The sequence below is a fragment of the Leopardus geoffroyi genome, chromosome C2 (assembly GCF_018350155.1).
Source record: "Leopardus geoffroyi isolate Oge1 chromosome C2, O.geoffroyi_Oge1_pat1.0, whole genome shotgun sequence".
In the NCBI taxonomy this organism is placed as follows: domain Eukaryota; kingdom Metazoa; phylum Chordata; class Mammalia; order Carnivora; family Felidae; genus Leopardus; species Leopardus geoffroyi.
Window position 1 is genome coordinate 147115476 of NC_059333.1, and position 15141 is coordinate 147130616.

At 42.4% G+C, this 15141-nt stretch overlaps 2 long non-coding RNA genes across 3 annotated transcripts; one reads left to right on the forward strand and one right to left on the reverse strand.

Moving 5' to 3' along the window:
• Window positions 1-263: 263 nt before the first annotated feature.
• LOC123576201 lies at window positions 264-6147 on the reverse strand. 2 transcript variants are annotated; one of them, XR_006701220.1, is made up of 3 exons: window positions 5993-6147; window positions 5285-5371; window positions 264-766 (listed from the first exon to the last, which is right to left on the reverse strand). It is a non-coding gene; the product is annotated as an uncharacterized LOC123576201 (long non-coding RNA). The 2 variants fall into 2 exon arrangements; XR_006701221.1 differs by lacking the exon at window positions 264-766 and adding an exon at window positions 1227-1405.
• A 1300-nt stretch (window positions 6148-7447) lies between these two features.
• Window positions 7448-14423, forward strand: LOC123575741. Its single transcript, XR_006700969.1, has 2 exons — window positions 7448-7546; window positions 14245-14423. It is a non-coding gene; the product is annotated as an uncharacterized LOC123575741 (long non-coding RNA).
• Window positions 14424-15141: the final 718 nt, after the last annotated feature.

The following is a 15141-nucleotide window of genomic DNA, read 5'->3' on the forward strand; positions in this document are numbered from 1 at the left end:
GAATACAGCCGAGGCAGAGTTTCCCATGTGTACGTGGTCAGGCACAGCAACGCGACTGCACCCCGCCTTGGGGGCTGCTCCTCCAGGAAAATTATTTAACGCTCTCAAATTGCTTTAAAAGAGCCAATTTACTGTATAATGGCAACAGTAACAATCATCATAATAATTCCTTGTTCTTAATAATACATTGGAGTCAGTGACAATAACAATTACACTTTAATGGGTTTAGCTGGCAAAAGAATTAAATTTGGGTAATCCTGTGTACATACCCGTCTTTTTTGTTGTTGTTTGGGGGTTTTTTTGTTTGTTTCTTTCTTTCTTTGCTTTTGTTTCCATTTCTTTGTTTTGGACTAAAGATGTCTCCATCACAGTTTTCCCAAAGACCATATTCAGGAGGTAAGGTCTAGAGAGGACATGTAATTATGGTCTTGTTTGTCTACCAGTTATGTCTGCCTGCATCATCTCTTGGCCACTGGCTTTTGTGTCCCAGGGTTATCTCTGTCACCCTGATGGCTGTCATTTCACATTTTTCCTCCGTCAGTGAACACACCTAGCGTTCCCAGAAGCTTTTACAGTTTTCAAAGTAGTCATAGATGCTCACGTGATTCTTGGGGCAACCCTGAGAGATGGTCATCTGTAGGTATTGTCACAGGATAACTCTACACTGTGGGATAAATGGGGCCAAATAATTCGATGACATAAAACATGGAATTGCATCATTGTGAAGTTAGTGAATATATAATTTTTTAACTGTTCTTCCAGTTACCTTTGGGGAAAAAAAAGAAAAGATGTCCTCATGTATTAGATGTGAAGGAAGTAGGCTGATTATTACAAGAAACGGTGCACCAAACACTGGACTTAAACGTCCCTCTGTCGCAAACCCCATTCTGCAAAAGAGGAAACTGAGGCTTGGAGAAATTAAGTGATGTGCCCTAGTATTTGCTCCCAGCTAGAACCAGAAGCCGAAGCTATTTTCCCTGCCTGGCACACTGCCTTTTCATCCAGGCTGACTCTAACCATTCATCACTTGGCAAACATTTCCCTTCACATAATCAAGTCAAACTTATCATTTAGCTCTAGTCCTTTCTAGTCTTTGCTATTATGTATATTCTATTTTAATATATTTACAATGAAAGTGTAGATAGACAATTATAATTGGCATTCCCATTCAACATTATACGACATAATCTGTTAGGATTAGGAGTGGCTTAACGAAGATAGAAGCCTCTTTTTTCTCAAGCAAGAGAAATCTGGAGGCAGGCAATCTGGACTGTTATGGTGGCTTCACAGGCATCGGGGACCAGGCTCTTGCCTTTCTCCTTCACTACCCTAGAACTTGGCTTCTATCCCAAAGCACTTCATGATCCAAAGGGGGCCACTGAATCTCTGGTTTTCCTCTGTGAAACTGGAAGCAGGAAGAAGAAAAGAGAGAAGGGCAAAAGGGGTGTATCTCTCAGCAAAGTTAGGCGTGGTTTTTTTTTTTTCCCAGAAATCTGATCCAGCATTTTATCTCATTGGCCAAACTTAGTCACACAGATACATCAAGCACTTAAGAAAGCTTAAAAATGCATTCTTTTTAGCTGGGCTCAATCTTGCCCCAATAAAATTAGGATTTTATTTTCATAGAATAAGGAGAAAATCAATCAGCTATTTTCACAACAATGCTGCATAAGAAACCACCCCAAAACTCAATGACTAACCACAAGTATTTCTTTCTCATCTGTGCCTCCTGGATGAATCAGGATTTTCTGAATAGTGAGTGATTCTGGCGGAAGATGTCAGGAACAGAAACCTGGCTGTGGGATCCCAGACTGGCAAAGTGGGGACAGAGGCTCTAGCGGATGTGGTCTGTACTACTGGTGTTTAGTGGGGAAGGCTGCCTTCCTCCTGTGCTCCTACTAGATGACCTACCTAGAGCTGTCTTGAAAACCCATTTGGGGAACCACCAAGAAAGAGAACGCTCAAAGTGCCTGGGTGACGCAGTTGGTTGAGGATCTGACTCTTAATTTTGGCTCAGGTCATGATCCCAGGCTCATGGGATCAAGCCCTGCATCGGGCTCTGTGCTGAGCATAGTGCCTGCTTGGGATTGTCTCTCTCCTTCCTTTGCCCCTCTCTCTGCTCGCTTGCTCTCTCTGAAAGAAGAAAGAAAGAAAGAAAGAAAGAAAGAAAGAAAGAAAGAAAGAAAGAAAGAAAAAGGGAAGGAGGGAGGGAGGGGAAGGGAGGGAGGGAGAGAGGGAGAGAGAAAGAAAGAGAGAGAGGAAAAAAGAGAGAGAGAGGGAGAGAGAGAGAGAAAGAAAGTTAGTTAGTCCAAGGGTATATCAAAAGAGGAAAGGGGGACTCACCAGTGATCAGCAGAATATGCATCACCTATATCAGTGCAGCCAACAGGACTTCTGTATCGCACAATCTCAGGGATGCCAATCACGCTACAGTCTATGGAGTTAGCAGAACAAAATCTACATGGCCTTAAAGCATAAACACTCACAGTGCATACCAGGTACAGTTCTCTGAAACGTGTCCTCTCCTAACACAACAAGACATCCTTCCATGTCAACAGACACAGACCTAACTATTCCTTCTTAGGAGGTGTCTAATGGCCTATATCTGTAATTGCCCTTCTAGTAAGAGACATAGACTTACTTCCGGTTTTGTTTTTTTTTTTTGCTGTCGCAAGCACTACTGTAAAAAGCATACTTCTTCATATATCTTTTCCATCCTTATCTCACATCAGACACACAAAAAATTCTGAATAGATAAAAACAAGCAATCAAATAAAACTTAGATGTAACAGAAAAATAGAAAGTATTAGGAAAAACATAAGATCGTGTTTTCCTACTTTGGGGTATGGATAGCCCTCATGAGTATAAACACAAAACCGCCCCCTGGCGGGTTTAATTTTATAGACCTTCTGTATATATAAACATAATACAAAGTCAAAAGACATAAACTTGAAGCTAATGTTTGCAGTGCGTATTACAGACTAAAGGCTAAAATGCATTTTATTTAGAAAGCTCCTACACATTGATTTCTAAAATGAAGAACTCAATAGAAAAGTGAGCAAAGATGAATTGGTAACCCACAAAAGAAGAAATACAAACGTAAAACCAGACACTTGGTCTTGTTAGTGAATAAGGAAATGCAAGTTAAAACAACAAAATATAACTTTTTAAAAATGTTTATTTATTTATTTTTAAGAGAGAGAGAGAGAGAGAGAGCAAGCAGGGGAGGGCCAGAGAGAGAGAGACAGACGGAGAATCCCAAGCAGGCTTCTCACTGTTAGTGCAGGGATTCTCTCTCTCTCTCTCTCTCTGCCCCTCCCTCCACTTGCATTCTCTCTCTCAAAATAAATACATAAACTTAATAAAAAAAAGAAAGAATCCCTCATGGGCATAGAAATACACACACATACACATACATGCACATCATGATTAATAGAGCATTATTTGTAGAAGCAAAAAATAAAATGGAAAACAAATGGAAAAGAGCTAACTGGCCATTAAGAAGACAGGACTGTGCTGTACCCTTAGTCACTAAAATGAATGATATAGATCTGTATGATCTAACTTGAACAAATATCCACAATATATTCCTGTAGAAAAAAAAAATTCGTATTAAAAAACATGTGTGTGTGGCTTCAATCCATTTATCCAAAAAAAAAAAAATGTTGTTTCTATGTGTTTGTGTAACTGTAGAAAACTTCTAGAAGGCTATACTCCAAAGTTACTTCTGTAGGAGAGGGGATTTGGGATTGGAAGAGAGAGAACTGTTATATTTCATACACTCAGTTCTTTTGAATTTGTTGTAACAAGCATGTATATACTTTTATGATTTAAAAAATAAATATGTAAAGAAATCGTGTGTTTCTGTATCTGACTTTTGCACTCCTGAGAGGAAGAGGTTTTCTGCGGGGTCGGCAGTGGTGTGCTGGTGAATCAGCTGGGTCAGGGGTCGGGGGTGGGGAGAATGGGGAAGGGAGCCCTAATTTGCAGCGTTTGTCAATTTCCACTGTATAACGATTTCCACTATGTTTAATTTCAAGTGGCTCACAAAATTCTGGAATATTTAACATAATGGGGGTTCAATAAATCAATTTTTAAAATCAGGTGTTGAACAGCACCAAACTGCCAAGGTCCTGAATAGATAAACAAGCCAAATCAGCATTCTGTTTCCGTGCAATGGAAACATCCCTGCTGGCTGGGGCAGGTCTCCGCCTGATTCATTCATAGTTCATCCATGTCTCTCCCCAACTCACCACTAAGACTTCACAGTTCAAGTCTTCTTAGGCCGCGTGGTCTCATTACAGTTTTGCAAGGTCAATTTAGTTCACCAATTCTCTAAACAAAGCTCCACTCTTTAGAAATAGGTCAGGTGGTAGAGGAGACCCTGCCAGGAAGGATTCCTTATTCATTTCAAGCCCAGGCACCTCCAAGCAAGGGAGTTCTGCAGATGGGGCACGGAGGGAGAGAATCTGGGTGAACTTTCAGCCTTCACAAAACTATTTCTCCAGACGGGAAGACACAAGAGCTGCAGCATAGCCCCATTTCCAGGTGCTTCTCTCCACTGCAACAATGAACAAGGCACCTGGGAATTTACCCAGCTGAGAACTGAGACCAGTGTCTGCCCCCGATTTGTTCACAGTCTAATGGCACAAGAATCAGAGTGATATCACAGAGTAAGTGCTGTGATGGCCAGGCCCACTGTTACCATTTGCAGAGACCATGAAACCTGCCTCCCTTCCCTCCTCACCCCAGGCTCCATCCTACACATTAAGGATTCAACATCAATGTGTCCAAACTGGATCCACCATCACCCCCGACCCGAGTAGCTGCCCTGTGGCCATGTTCTAGAACCAGGGGTGCTAAGCTATCCATCCTCTGTAAAAAGAATCTGGGGAAGATGTTCTGTAGGCAAATGGCAATGGACTAAGGCCATTTGGGATAGAAATTTCAGGGTCCTGGCTATTCAGAGAATGATCTAGAAACAGGGCCAAGACTCTTCACTTCACGGAAGGAGCACAGGCCACAAGAAACCTGAGAGGAATCCTCAAGAGCATAGGACCCAAGGCAGGACCCCCATTTGCCTGGGAAGTACCGGTAATGGGAATAGTATATGGGGCTAAGGGAAGACGCAGCCCATTCTTGGCCAATAAGGGAAGGCTTCCTAGGGGAGACCAGCCTAACCTGAGCCTTGACATACAACGTTTAGCCAATCAGAAAATACAGTAGGAGACTCCAGGTGGGGCAACAATGCGTGACCGGAACTTAGGAGCAGAGAGGTACTCACAAGAGCTCATGTTAAATTGTTCATGAGGGCCGTGCCTTTGCGGTTCCCCAAATCAGAGCGATGCCGTTGCCCTTCATCCCCCAAACGCTAAGAGCAGAGATTGGCAATTTAGTTGGATCCGCTCACAGAAGAGTGATTATGAATGCTCTAAATGGAGCCCAAACTCTGACGCAAGGGATGTTGATTGACCCCATTTGCCACACTGACCAGGGGTTGGACGGAAGCCTCTCAACCTTGCCCCTGGCCCATCCCCATCTCTTGCCTCCCCGCCCTCCCTCCTTCACAGTTCAGAGATGTGCTGGAGACATATAAGACTGCAAAAGGAATTAGTGCCAAGGTGTTAACTGGGGTAATGAGTTAGATCATTCATTTGCATTTTTATGGGGCCCTTTGAGGCCTTAATTTAACTTGAAAATGTGATTAAGGAGGGAATTTTCAGACTACAACACTCCCCCCCTTATCTACAGGGGTTATGTTCCAAGACCCCCAGTGGATGCCTCAGACCACGGCTAGTAGCCAACCCCATATAGGCTGTATTTTCCTATGCATACATACCTGGGGTAAAATTTATAAATTAGACACAGCAAGTGATTAACAATAATAAAATACAACAATTATAACAATATACTGTAATGAAAGTTAATGTGACGGTGGTCTCTTTCTTACTCTCTCTCTCTCTCTCTAAATACCTTTTTGTGCCATACCCACCCTTCTTGTGGTGATGCGAGATGATAAAATGCCAGTGTGATGAGACCAAGTGAGGTGAATGGCGTAGGCATTGTGACATAGCATTAAGGCTACCGCTGACCTCCTGACCACATGCAGAAGGAGGGTCACGTGCTTTGAGACCTCGGCTTACCCTGGGGAGCTGAAACCGGGGAAAATAAAACCAAAGAGAAGGGAGAACTCTTGTAAAATCGGGACCCTTGGAAAAATGAGAAAGGCCCTTCGGTGTCCATAAGGGAAAGCCCCTTACCTCCTGGTCATTCTTTAATGACCTCCTGGTCATTCTTTTAGGTCAGGGATTGGCAAACTTTGTCCGTAAAAGGGCCAGTGAGCAAATATTTTAGGCACTGTGGGCCATGCAAATCCTCAGCTCAGCTGTTGTAGGGCCAGAGCAGCCATTAACAAAACGCAGTTGGATGAGCAAATGAGTGACTGAGAGTGTGTCTGTTTTCCAGTCACCTGCTATATTTTAATTTGCTCTCCCTTCCTCTTTCCCCTCCTCTTAGAGAAGATAGCCCTTCTTCTTTGGTGAAGTATTACAAAGATCCTTTGAAATCCTGCCAAGGGGAATTATCGTCGATTGCCATGACTGACTTTGGTAAGTCCAATGCTTGCGGTCAGATGGGATTCACCACGATACCTAGATATCTTATGTCCGTCTTTGCTTCCTTACTTCTGAAGGGCAATCGCGTACATTATTTTGCACTCGGGTCTTCATTCCCAGCCCTGCCACTCGGCAGAGATGGCACAGCTTGGTGGCTAAAAGAAGATCGGGAGCTCCACAGTTAGACCCGCATGGGTTGTTTCGGTCAAGATGGGCCAGTTATGCTAGAGTAACCAACAAACCACAGCAGAATTGAGTATTTGCAACAGAGACCACACGGCCCGCAAATGAACCAATCTCCACATAAAAGAAAAAGATCAACTTCTTGCTTATGTTGTATGTTTGAGGAGGTGACTCTGCTCCACACAGGTACTCAGGGACCCATGCTGATAGAGCCTCCACCCTATGGAACACCCTTAGGTCCTGAAGTAAGAGAAGAGAGAATATGAAAACTTCACATACACCCTGTTTCCACAGTGCCTAAAATATTTGCTCACTGGCCCTTTTACGGAAAAAGTTTGCCAATCCCTGACCTAAAAGAATGACCAGGAGGTCATTAAAGAATGACCAGGAGGTAAGGGGCTTTCCCTTATGGACACCGAAGGGCCTTTCTGATTTTTCCAAGGGTCTCGATTTTACAAGAGTTCTCCCTTCTCCTTGGTTTTATTTTCCCCGGTTTCAGCTCCCCAGGGTAAGCCGAGGTCTCAAAGCACGTGACCCTCCTTCTGCATGTGGTCAGGAGGTCAGCGGTAGCCTTAATGCTATGTCGCAATGCCTCGCCATTCACACATCACTGCTGCTTAGAGCCCACTGTCACGTGGAGCCCATGGGGAGTCACATGTCCACAACGAACTAACCAACCCTGGGAGGTATCAGAGAGCAAATGCTATGTTTACTGAGCACTCGTATCTCTGCCACAGGTGGCCTTACCGGTGAGTAGCTAGATGACCTTGGACAGGGATTGAAATATTCTGTGCCTCATTATCTTCCAAGGTAAAGCAGGAATAACAACAGCCTCCGACTCAAGTGTTGTGGTCATATAAAATGCTAATTTGCCTCTAAATTACAGCGCCAGGCACATAGTGAGCATTCAGCAAAAATAAGTTATTATTTTTATTATTACTAACTATATGATTATGAGAAAAATGCTTTGTCCCTCTGGGTCTGTGTTCCCTCTTCTGCAAATCAGGCACGCCAATAACACTGTTTAGACTAGCAATTAAATTAAATGGCACAATACATAAAAAGATCTTAGCACTGTGCCTGACATACAATAAACACTTAATAAAACTTATTTCCCCTTGCTGTATGCAAACACGAATTGATAATTCTTTCTGGTTCTGGTTGCAAAGGGCTTATTTGCGGGTTTAATGGGCCACAGGAGTGTTTAAGAGGCTGGCCAGTGGAAACTCAAATACAGAGCATTTCCAAACAAAAGTGATTTTAGAGACTCTCTCTTTGCAGAGGCAGCTTGACACCCAGAGATACAGTGTTCTAGAATGTGCCCTATGGTTCTTTCAGCAACTTAGTTATGTGGAACTGTATTTCCCAGAACCTCTTTTCTTGTATGGTCTGGGTTCAAGTTCAGCAGCCATTGTGCTCTGAAGTTCAGTGTTGGCAGGAGGTATTAAGAGGGGGATATTGAGGTCCTCTTGGGGTCCAGTTCGTCCTTGAATTTCTTTGCTACACATCCAGCTTTCCTTTTGTCCTGCCGGTGCTGATGAGCACCAGTGAGCTCAGGCTCACCACCACTGGTTGCTTACAAGATGAGGGTCATTGAGAGCCGACGACTTCCGTGAGCTTCTACGTCAGCTCCCTTGTGGCTCCACTCCAGCAGCTGGATGAGCGTGTGCTGCATTTTCCTGAAAACTCTGACTCATTCACCCACACCAAGCTCTGTGATGGACTGATTGTGTCCCCTTAAAATTTATATGGTGAATGCCTAAGCCCCAGTATCTCAGAATATTTGGAGATAGGGCCTTTAAAGAGGTTATTAAGGTTAAAATAAGGTCATGCGGGTGGGTCCTAGTCTGATCCTTCAACTTTTATTTGTGGACCTTTACTTCTCCAGCTCTTCCCACAACCGGGCAAAGTCTAATTGTTTTTAAAATAAATCCTTGATTTCCTAATCCTCAGGATGGTTCTGCTCCCCTGATTGAGCCCAGACTTACACATGGAGAAGTCAACAACATGGGCTCTAGATTTCTGCTCATGCAGAAATCCAATCTCTAATTTTGTTCTCTGTGATCTTTGAGCTATTGCTTAATTTCTCGGTGTCTCAGTTGCCTCATCTGGAAAATGGGATGATAATAGCACTCCTCTGCCCCTGCAGGGCTGGATTAAATGACCTACTACGAATAAAAGATTTAATACAATCCCAGCACACAGACAACACTCAATAATTGTTGGTTAATATTATGATTTTGATTACAGCTGACGCTTGAAGAACACGGGTTTCAACTGCACGGGTCCACTTACACATGGATGTTTTTCAATGAACACAGTACAGGGGCGCCTGGGTGGCGCAGTCGGTTAAGCGTCCGACTTCAGCCAGGTCACGATCTCGCAGTCCGTGAGTTCGAGCCCCGCGTCGGGCTCTGGGCTGATGGCTCGGAGCCTGGAGCCTGTTTCTGATTCTGTGTCTCCCTCTCTCTCTGCCCCTCCCCCGTTCATGCTCTGTCTCTCTCTGTCCCAAAAATAAATAAACGTTGAAAAAAAAATTAAAAAAAAATAAAAATAAAAATAAACACAGTACAGTCCTATAAATGTATTTTCTCATATGATTTTCTTAATACAGTTTTTTCTCTAGCTTACCTTATTGTAAGAATATAGCATATGATACACAGAACATAAAAAATATGTGTTCATTGACCGTTTATGCTATCGGTAAGGCTTCTGCTCAACAGCAGGCTATTAGTAGTTAAGATTTGGGGGTGTCAAAGTTATACGTGACTTTTCAACTCTGCAGGGGCTTACAATGTCCTTAACCCGTCATTGTTCAACAGTCAATTACAATCTGTTACACAGAAATAGAGAAGTAATATACCATCTAAAAGAATACTGTCTGCAGAATATATCTCGTTTCATCAACAACGATGGTTAACATCAACCATCAACGATGGCTAGACATCAAATACTAACTACCTATTGGGTGTTATACTGAACACTTATTTAATCCTCGTAACCATCTTACTTGACAAATGATCGAACTGCGTTTATACAATTATGTGTCTAATTTTTCAAATAAGGAAACTGAGGCCTAAAAAGGCAACTGACTTGCTCAAGTGACCAGCTAGTTGGCAAGGCAGTCAAGACTTGCTCTGCATCTCCAGAATCCCAGATGTCGGCTCCCTTCATGGCTACCCTCTTACGTCTCTCTGGCAGAGCTTTCCAAGACCTCATAATGCTGTTGGTTCCCTGAAAACTCAAGGGAACCAAGCCCCGGGCTGTGAACGCACCTTCCCTCACTGTACCGCCTGACCCGGAGGACACATGCTCTGTAGTTTCCTACAGAAGGGGTGCAACTAGTCTCCACCTAGTGGAGGCCAGGGAATCCAACTAGTCACAGTTTGTGTGTTGACGTGCCCCTCCCTGCCCTCCTCCCCCACCCCCACGTAATTGCAATTGAAGTGTCCACAATTCCTTCCCATCAGAAGCGAATTTCCCTTCCGGCTTTGATTTCCCTCCTGGCTTATCGGTGTTCTGCTGGGGGAGGGTGGAGGGGATTGCTTTAAGAGCCATTTCATAGTTTATTCAAGAAATCTATACTGCTCTTCAGTGGAGGGTACATTGAAGAAAATAATTAGCTCAAAAGATTATAGATCTTATTATGAAAACCAGTTGCTTTTGGGTTTCAGAGCTGCTTCTAGTCTCTTGAAGACCTACGTATAAACTGTGGTCTGGCTGGGATTTCTTGCTGGTACAGTTTTTCCTTGCTTTTAGGGGAAACAGTTTCATTTTGCTTGTATGATAAGCCAGTTGGTTCCTATGAGTAAACCTCCTTGACCACAAAATGTCTAATTAATCAAAACATGCTGTTCTTAGAGCCTGTTGCCTCAAGTCCTATAATACTTAGTACTGGAGAACGGAGACCATTTTAGTTTTAGACTTCCAGCCCCTTCATTGTTGTTTTCTTTCAAATCATAAATACAATACAGCTGTTGACATACAGCTACTTCATCAATACATACTACTTGGAACTTGGAATACTTGCAAAATAATAGAACTTCTTCTCCATTCTCCTACCATAAAGATTATTGTTGTACGCTGTTCAGAGTATATGCATTCAATTTGGTTTTTCTTTACATATGCTGAAGTAGTTTATTTTCATTTCCTTCTTTAGAAAACAAAACTTGTTGGGGCACCTGGGTGGCTCGGTCAGTTGAGAGGCCGACTCCTGATTTCGGTTCAGGTCATGATCTCACAGTTTGTGAGTTTGAGCCCCGTGTTGGGCTACATGCTCACAGCACAGAGCCTGCTTGGGATTCTCTCTCTCTCTCCCTCTTTCTCTGCCTCTCCCCCGCTGTGCTCCCGCTCTCTCAAAATAAGTAAATAAACTTAAAAAAAAAAAAAAAAACAGAACACATGTTTGTATTAGATATACTAGTCTCCCCAATTTTTTTCTTTCGGCATTGTCTCTCGGAAATATTACATCTTAGATGTTTCTACACTAGTATGTATAGATTCTCATTCTTTTGAATAGTTATTGATACACCGTAATAATCGCATGTTCAGGATGTTTGGGTTGCTCCCTTTCTGTTTTCAATGATAATCAGTGTGGAAATGGCCATTCTTATACATGTTTCTTGCCCATTCATAAGACTCTTTCTGGAGGATAAATTCCTAAGGTGAAATTTTCAGATGGGATTTATTATCTCTATTGGGTCACTTTCCCACCTACGGTGTCTGAAGTTTCCTGTTCCTCTGTACCTTACCAACACTGGATATTATCTTTTCTTCTTTTATATTTGTGATAGGCCTAATGCTTATTATACCTAACAAAGGTGAGAAGAACAACAGATTCTTTCCCTCCCTTCACAGGTGGATTGAAAAGGACATTTACTAAGAGGTAAATAGGAAATTAGTTTGCAGGAGTAATTACCGTTTACATAGTACTTGAAGCTGATTGTAGTTACACACACACACAGATTTGGCAGTAGGGGGAGTTTTCTTGCCCTTCCTGGGAGCTTGTGTTCTGCTGTTCCTGGCCCAACCTGGTGACCTAGAATCAGGTGGTCCCTCTTTTTTTAAAAAAACAAAACAAAACGAACAATATTTGTTTCTAAAGTTTACTTATTTATTTTGAAAGAGAGAGAGAGAGAGACAAAGCACAAGCAGGGGAGGGCAGAAAGAGAGGGAAAGAGAGAATTCCAAGCAGGTTCCAAGGTGTCCACGCAGAGCCCAACGTGCATCTTAATCCTGTGAACCATGAGACCATGACCTTAGCCAAAATCAACAGTCGGACGCTTAACTGAACCACCCAGGTGCCCTATTCCCTCTTAAGACAGATGAGATTTTTAGTGTTTCAGAATCACTTGAAAAGACTTGGAGAACACATGGAAATTCCTACCCTCTCCCCTTATTTCCCATTTGATTTAGGGAACGTCCTGCATGGGACGTTTTTGTGTCTTCTGGACCTGAAGCATGAAAAGTGGAAGTGGTTATACTCCTAAGTTCAGCACACGAACATTATTACTCCACGGAGGCCATTTTCCTGTTTTATTCAGTGGCTCTCTTTCATTCCCAGAGCCATCAGCAACCCCCTCCCCACTCTAAGCAGCCATGTCAATGCATTGGATATATTTTCTAGAATTTTAAAGTGTCTTTGGAAAATACGTCATGAGATTTTGTATGAATTTATGTATACATTATATATACTAAATAAAAATATATTTAATTTATAATGTATCTAATATATTATGTACATATTATATAAAATATTTATTATATATTTTATTTATTATATAATATTTATTATATATTATATATATAATATTTATTATATATATTATATTTCTGCTTACTTTTTATCTTAGCACTCTTTTTTTAAGGTCTGTCCAGATTGCTGTAGGTGCATCCCACAGACTGTTGCTGCTGCTGATTGGTGTATCCCCAAATACTGCCCTCCCTTTTCCTCATGCATTCCCCCCGAGATGGGCAGGTAGCTTGTGTTCAACTCTAGCTCCTGCTACTACGAACCAGGTTGCAGGGAATAACCGTATAGAAGTCCTGAGTGAGAACTTCTTTGGGTTTTATGCTCAGGAGTTTGATTGTTAGGGTTGAGCAGTTTCGTTTCGCTTTGTTTCTTCAACTTCTTATCATGACAGTTTTCGAAAATACACAAAAGTACAGAAAATGGTGTGATGAACCCTCATATGGCCATCTGCCAAACCTTCGAATTAATATTTCTGTGCTTTCATTCTCCTTTGTTCTGTTGCACTATTTTATTTTAAAAAATTTGTTAATGTTTTATTTATTCTTGAGAGAGAGAGAGAGAGAGAGAGGGACACAGAATCGGAAGCAGGCTCTAGGCTCTGAGCTGTCAGCACAGAGCCTGATGAGGGGCTGGAACTCATGAACCGCGAGATCATGACCTGAGCCGAAGTCAGACACTTCACCTACTGAGCCACCCAGGTGGCCCTGTTCTGTTGCACTATTTTAAAGAAAATCTCTGATATTATGCCATTTTATTCTAAAGATTTCCAGATGCAGCTGTGGGAAGAGAAGATAATTTTTCCTCATCCTGTCTAGGTTTTTGGCTGAGACCCCCATAATAAAAAGACAGATTAACAGGAAAGAAACAGATTTAATTTTGTATGTATGGGAGCCACATAAAAATATGAAACTCGAAGAAATGCCCAGAGCAGGAAGCTGTCTTATAGACAAAGAAACAATACATCTATGAAGAGTTGACAAGACAAAAGAGTTTGGGCTTTGTACAAGATATTGATGAAGAAGTAACAAGATGTGTTTATAGAACCTTCTCGGCTCTAAATTTCCTGTCTCTGATGATGAAAAGTAGTTCTACCTCCCTGTGCAGGGAGGGGACCTTTCACATGGGAGATTTATCTCCTGCTTTCAGGGGGACAAAGGAGGGTCAGGGTGTTCTTGCAATGGCTGTTTCCCAAGTATCTCTAATTCACGATAATCAGTCTGCTAAAGTGGCACATTTCAGGGTGGACATTCTGTGCCCCCTCACATCTCTAATACATAGGGACATTTTTTACATTAACCCCAATATCAATATCACAACTACCAAAATGAACAATATTTCCTTGAGAGCATCTTTTTTAAAGCTTCACTGAGGAATAATTGCCAAATAAAAATTGTCTACACTTAAGGCATAAAGTGTGATGATTTTCTATGCATATACGTTGTGAAATGATTACCAAATCAAATTAATTAAGATTTTTTGCGGGGGGACCCCCATGCCCACAACATTTAATAAAATGCTGATGCTTTTTCTCCTGTTAATCGGTCTTTTGCAAGTTTAATCTGCAACCCCCGGTCACTTAACCTAAGAGAGTGAAGGACAAGTTTATCCTTCATCTACAATGCCTATGTATAACTGTGAGACACTGGTAGGGAGTCAGGAGACAGAATGAATGAGGTTATATTTACTTCCTTACAGGAAAGGATCTGTTGAATACCAGGATTGCTGGACTGGGTCTTGAAAGACGATTCACCATCCAGTAAAGAGAAATTGGAAGCTGGGGTAGAAGGTAATCGCATGCGGCTCTGCTTAAGCAAAGACTGGGGCAAGAAACAGATATGAGCATTAAATGTGCTAATATAATAGTGCCTGGCATAGCATAGGTTCCAGTAGAGATTTTCTTTGTCTGGCAGTTAACCAAAACGATGCCGTTAAGTATTCTTTGCCAAAATTGAGAACATCTACAGGCGCTTAGTTCCAGGTGTGGTTCATGAACCAGAAACTTCAGGATCACCCGAGAGCTGGTTAGAACTGCAGATTCTCGGGCTTCACCCCAGACCTGCCGTGGCAGAATTTACATTTTAACTATATCCCCAGGCAATCCGTAGGCACAAAAGGTGAGAGAAGCATTGCTAGGGGATAAGAAATGGGAACGATTTCACTGACAGATGGAAGGGAGATTCCGGAAAGCCGAATCCTGGTGGGAACGATTTCATTGACAGATGGAAGGAAGATTCCGGAAAGCAGAAACCTGGTGGAGAGACCCTAAAATGCAATGGTAGCAGCGACTAGTCTCAGCCTGCCGGTCCTGTTCTCAACCTGGCTGCCTCTTCTGACAAGCAACTTTTTGCAATTTAGGAGGCACAGGTCTGATGCCAAGACCCAAATAATGGCAGGCCTTCTTTAAACAGGATTATCAGCCCCTACCAGCCCCGGAAAATTGTTCAAGGAAATTCCTTTGTTGACACAGCCGGGCTGCTTTTTGATCTCTTCGAAACACCATTGCAGCTTGGAACAACCAGAGTTGAGACCCGGCTTTCATGCAAGAAAATTGTTAGAACCTACCGCCTGAGAGAGCAAAGCTGGTGCCCCCCA